Raw genomic sequence first — 6,599 nt, forward strand, 5'->3', positions numbered from 1 at the left:
TATTATTATTATTATTATTATTATTATTATTATTATTATTATTATTATTAATGTGGCCTCCCAGATGTTGCTGGGCTGAAAGTCCCAGCAGCCTTAGGCAGCATAGCGAATGGCTAAGGATGCTGTGAGTTGCAATCAGACATCATATGGAGGGCCACTTCTTTCCCACCCTCCTCTACACCCTCCATTTTACTAATGATTTTAAAAAAGGATTTTCAGAAATAATGTTGCTGCTCCTCCACCTCTTAGTCTTTCTTTATTTGCCCTTCTGCCCACTGAATACATGAGGTGATTATACAATTGAGATAAAAAATAGTGATAAAATACAAACAGGTTAAAATGAAAAATCTATACTACTTTTTTACTACTACTATATATATTACTTTTAAATTATAGTACTGCTATTTCAGAGGAAGGCAATAGCAAGTCATTTCTGAGTATTCCTTGATTTAAAAAAACCCTATAAAATTCATGAGGTTACCATAAGTCAACAGATGACTTGAAGGCACTTACTTCACTTACTTTTATACAACTATTAAAGGTACAGGAGACCAGGCCACCTCAATTAAAAAGTTAACTTAGACATTATATATGTTTATTGTAACTTGTTCCCATTTAATTGGCGAGAAGTCATCAGTCCAATTTTACACCCTGACTTTGGATGTCAAAAGTTGATCACTCTTAATCCTAGGACATGGGGAAAATTGGAAGGTTAAACTGGTCACAATATAGGGTCATCGGGGGCATTAGGGACAATTTTGCAATTGCTTATTATTATTATTATTATTATTATTATTATTATTATTATTAACCTTTATTTATGAAGCGCTGTAAATTTACACAGCGCTGTATATGCAATCTTTTTAGTTAGATGGTTCCCTGCCCTCGGGCTTACAATCTAAAAAGACATGACACAGAAGGAGAAGGGAGTGGTGGAGGGAAAGGGTAAGAGGTCCAGCAGTTCCTCTCTACCTCCAAGGCCTGGACCTAGGCAGATGGACTGGAGGGAGGGCTTGGCTTCATAATGGATGGTTAATCATTTTCCAGGGAAAATACATACTCTCAAGTAGGATAATACATATACAATACATAGCAATACAGGAAATGGATCGATAAACAGGCAACAAAAGAACATCAGATAGTAAGCGACAATTATGCAATGCCTGGGAAGGCTTCTCTGAACAGGATGGTTTTCAACTCCGTTTTGAAGCTGGTTAAAGAAGTGATGGCTCTTGCTTGTGAGGGAAGAAGGTTCCAGGAGTGAGGGGCAGCAAGTGAAAAGGGCAAATCCGGGATGGGGCAGAGGAAATCCTGGGCTGAGACAGGAACCCTTGACTACCAGAACGGAGGGCCCTGGTGGGAAGGTGAGGAGAAAGAAGGTCTGATAAGTAAGGAGGGGCCAGTCCATGGAGAGCTTTGAATGTCGACAGCAGGAGCTTATACTGAATGCGGAAAGGGAGAGGGAGCCAGTGAAGGGATGCCAACACAGGAGAGATGTGGTCAGAGCGGTGGGCGGATGTGATAATGCGTGCAGCTGAATGCTGGACAGAGATTAAAGGATGGAGGTGAGAAAGAAGAAGCCCAGCCAGGAGGACGTTACAGTAATCCAGTCGTGAGATCACTAGGGCATGGACCAGGATCTTGGCAGTAGAGGTGGAGAGATATGGTCAGATTATGGCAATATTGTACAAAAAGAATCTACAAGCCTTGGCTGTGGTCTGGATCTGAGGGATACACGACAGAGAAGAGTCAAAGATAAAACCAAGACTGCGGGCTTGCTGGACTGATTGAATGGAAATGTTGTCCACGGAGACAGAAAAGGAGTGATGAAGGGTGGGCTTAGGAGGAAAGACAAGAAGCTCCGTCTTGGACATGTTGAGCTTCAAACGCCGATGGCGCATCCACTGTGAGACAGCTGTGAGGCAGGACGAGACTTGTTGTTGAAGCAGTGGAGAAAGGTCAGGGGCGGAAAGATACAGCTGGGTGTCATTGGCATACAGATGGTAGGAAAAACCAAAAGAGCTGATGAGTTTTCCTAAGGACAGTGTGTAGAGAGAAAACAGAAGGGGACCCAGAACAGAGCCCTGGGGAACTCCAACAGATAAGGGAACAGGAGAAGAAGTCTGACCCCCTGCAACTACTGCAAAAGATCTGCCAGACAAGTAAGATCTAAACCAGTCGAGAACAGAGTCTGAGAACCCAAGGTCAGAAAGTATGTCAATTAGGAGACAGTGATCAACAGTGTCGAAGGCTGCAGACAAATCGAGAAGAATGAGAACAGAGTAAAGGCCATTAGCCTTGGCCTGTAAAAGGTCATTCGAGATCTTAGTGAGAGCTGTCTCTGTGGAATGCCTTGGGCGGAAACCAGACTGAAATGGATCAAGGATGGAGTTGGTTTCAAGAAACTTAAGACAGCGCGAATAAACAACCCGTTCCAAAACCTTAGAAAGAAAGGGGAGAAGAGAAATCGGACGATAGCTAGACAAAGAGGAGGGGTCAAGAGAAGGTTTTTTCAGAATTGGGGAAATGAGAGCATGTTTGAAGTCCGATGGGAAGGAGCCTGTAGAGAGAGAGAGATTGAAGATATGGAGAAGCGAGGGCAGAAAGGAGGGAGCTATAGAGATTAGAAGAGGAGTAGGAATTGGATCAAGAGGACAGGTAGCAGGTTTGGAAGAGTTCAGAAGTGTAGAGAGTTCATCCAAAGAGGCAGGAGGAAAGACAGAAAATTTGTTAGGCGAAGGCGATAGAAGATTAAGAGCAGAAGAAGAATCAGGAGGAACTATCTCAGAGCGAATAGTGGTAATCTTAGAGATGAAATAGTTAGCAAAGTCATTAGGAGAGAATGATGAAGAGACAGGAGGAGAGGGAGGTTTAAGCAACGAGTTGAAAATGGAGAACAAACGCTGCGGGCACCTCTCATTGGCGGAGAGCAATGATTTGTAATAATTCTGTTTTGCTATAGACAGGGCGCGTGAGAAGGAAGAAAGAACAAATTTGAAATAGATAAAATCAGCCCACTCTTTGGACTTTCTCCAAAGACGTTCGGCCGCTCTAGAGCAGGACCGGAGAAACTTAATGTTGGGTGTAAGCCAGGGCTGAGGTCTAGTCTTAGAGGAAGAAGTGTGTACAGAGACAGGGGCAAAATAGTCGAGAGTTAAGGAAAGAGTGGAGTTAAATAAAGACATTGCAGAGTCAGCAGAATCCCCAAGATTTAGGGAAGAGAGAGATGAATCCAGGGTCTGACCAAGATGGTTAGAGTCAACAGATTGAAGATCACGAAAATGGTGTTGAATAGTATGGCGAGGAGGAGGAGTATAAGTGAGAGCAAAGGAGATTAAATGATGATCAGATAGTGGAAAGTCAAATGCCAGGTAGTCAGAAATGGCGCAGTTTGCAGCAAGAACTAGGTCAAGACAGTGACCAAGAGAATGAGTTGAAGAGTTGGAGTGTGGTTGGAGGCCAAAAGAAGCTAGCAGAGAGTTAAAGCGAGATGTTGTAGGGTTATTGGAATCATCAACGTGGATATTAAAGTCATCTAGGATCAAAGTGGGACTGAGTCTGAAAGAAAGAATGTCAGCCATGATTGAAAGTCAGATAGGAACTGGGTGGCAGAACCAGGAGGGCGATAGATGACTGCAACCCAGAGCTGTAGAGGAGAAAAGAGTCTAGTAGGATGAAACTCAAAGGAAGAGAAATGATAACTGGGTGGGAAAGATAGAACTTGAAACTGGCAGGAGTTAGATAGCAAGATACCAACCCCTCCTCCTCGACCGTCAGGACGGCTTGTGTGCGTGAAGGAGAGACCACCAAAAGAAAGGGCAGCGGAGGTTGCAGTATCATGGGCTGGGAGCTAGGTTTCTGTGAGAGCGAGGAGATTAAGGGATTTGGAGAGAAAAAGGTCATGAATTGCTGTTGCTTTAGGGGCAGCAGAGCGGCAGTTCCAGAGGGAACAGAGAAAGGGAAGCAGGGAGACAGGGAGAGGCCGGATGGGGATCAGGTTAGGAAAAATGTGGCAAGCCATGGGAAGGATGGGGTTCACAGAGAAAAGAAAGAGATGTAGCTGGCTTTACAATTAAAGGTCAACAACAACAACAATAACAATAATGACAAAAACAATAATAATATTGCCAGCTCAGGCCTTCTGGGTAGGAGTCCGATGCAAGCAGGAAGTTCTTCCAGGGAGCACAGGTTATACTTGTCCTTCTTCCTGTGGAGAATTCTGGGACCAGCAGGAGAGTGAGATGGAGCCGGGTGCCTTCTGGGAAGGGTAGAGTTCCTTTGTGCAGGGCAGATGGGAAGCCCTACCTTCCTTCTTTTCCCTCAAAGGCAGAGATGAAGCCAGGTGCTTCTGGGAAGGGTAGAGTTCCTTTGTGCAGGGCAGATGGGAAGCCCTACCTTCCTTCTTTTCCCTCAAAGGCAGAGATGAAGCCAAGTGCTTCTGGGAAGGGTAGACGATGCTGCACACAAACCGGTCACACTCCAGACAGAAAGTGAGGTGAATCAGGTAATAAGCATTTTTGCAAAAATATTGTGTTTTCATGTCCAGTTCATTTGCGAATTCACTCTCTTCACGTAATTGCGGCAGTCTGAAAACTAAGTCCCAGATTCTCCCTATTCTCAAATTTTTCAGGGTTCCTTGCTGTGCCAAGGAGAGGAAGAAAGCTTTGTTCTTAAAGGGATACACACACAACACACACCTCTTTTCCTCATGTGGCTGGCCTCCTTCCTCCTGCTGGAGGGAACAGCTGGTGGAGAGTGAGAGAGAGGATGTTTTGGAATTTCTCCTACTGCAGGACGGAGAAATGGAGGATATGTCCTGGAAAAGAAGGGTATTTGGGAGTTTCAGCCCTCGCTGAAATCACGTACGTTTATGGACCAGTCACCTCTGCTCTCTCTCTCTCTCTCTCTCTCTCTCTCTCGTTTGTGTGTGTGGCTTTAAGGGAGTTTGCAAAGAGAAAGGATTTTTCACCCTGGTTTCCCTTCCCTGGAGCATGTGTGTGTGTGCACTGGTGGAAATGACCATTTGGAGCATGTGCAAAAAAGTTATTTCCAAGCTAGCAAGGGGATTTGTCCTCATCCGTCTGAAACCCAAATTGCTTTTGGCCCACTTTCTTGCCTAAGCAATGTGCTTTTAACCCCTTGTTGTGCTGTGTGTGTGATAAGCATTAGTAAATTTGTTTGCTTTTCTGGGATGCCAACACTTTAGCCATTTTTGAGATGGAAGCACATAGGTCCCCATGTGAAAAAGTGTCAAAAAGAGGGAAATAATTATGTAATTGTAAAAAGCAACTTCCCAAGCATGCCATACCAACTTCTTTTTGTCCTTTCCCTCCTCCTCCTCCCTCTTTGAAAGCAACTGGAAATTTTTGAAAGGATATAAGTGTTGAAATATGTGTCTCTGTAATATTGATGTTCTGACTCATCTCAGAGCAAGAAGGGCTAACACATCAGTACTGATTGGAAATGAAATATTTTCTATATTATTTCACAAGAAATAGGTATTCCTGCCAAAACAGATTTTAAAACAGAATTATTGCTATGAATGTGTTTTGACAGTCACAGAGCTCACCTACTAAGAGAAGGGCACAAAGGTGAGTAGAGCATTTCATTCAAGAGTCTGTGTATGCTATCATGATCCATCTGCCACTTATAAATCAAGGCCACTGAGCAGATGGTCCTGGAGAAGAGGACCATAAAAAGCCTTCACAAGATATGCACATTGTGCCATTTATATTTTATAGACATTTTGTTTGAAACACATTGGTTTCAATACCAAGGAATAATAACACATTTGACTTTCTCTCCTTGCAGTATATGGAATTTGAAAGTACAGTGGTACCCTGGGTTACGAAATTAATTCGTTCCGCCGCCGCTTTCGTAACCCGGAATACTTCGTAAGCCGAAAAAGCCATAGGCGCTAATGGGGAAAAGCCGCGATTTCGTGTGAAATAGCGCCGAAAAGCACCAAAATTTTTTTCGTAACCCGAAAAAACCTTCGTAACCCGGAACAGTTTTTTTAAATGGATTTTTTTCGTAACCCGGAAATTTCGTAAGGCGGCGCATTCGTATCCCGGGGTACCACTGTACTGGCTAGTAATCTTTCTCAGCTACTCAGTAAAATATTATTAACAAATCCCTCCTGGCCTGAACCCTCATGGAAACATGATTCACCATGATCTGGTTGCCAGCAGAATGGGCCTTCTTCTGCCAATGCAGCTAATGTCTGGTGATGTAAATTGTGTGTGTGTGTGTAGGGGGGGGGGGTAAAATACTGTCACAAATATGACTAAATAGCAATTGTGAATGCAGAACAGTTACCTAGATTTATTATTGTTTCCTTTCAAGTCATTTACATCTTATAACCCTAATACAAACCTATCATAGGGTTTTCTTGGCAAGTTTCTTCAGAAATGGTTTGCCATTGCCATCCTGTGAAGCTGTGAGACTATGCCCAAGGTCACCTAGTGGGTTTTCATGGCCGAGCAGGATTCAAATTCTGCTCTCCAGGGTCATAGTCCTATGCTGAAACCACTACACCACATTGGCTCTGCCTAGATTTACTCATCCATAATTGTTCCATATCCATGATTGCTACATAG

The sequence above is a fragment of the Sceloporus undulatus genome, chromosome 1, assembly GCF_019175285.1.
Source record: "Sceloporus undulatus isolate JIND9_A2432 ecotype Alabama chromosome 1, SceUnd_v1.1, whole genome shotgun sequence".
Classification (NCBI taxonomy): Eukaryota; Metazoa; Chordata; class Lepidosauria; order Squamata; family Phrynosomatidae; genus Sceloporus; species Sceloporus undulatus.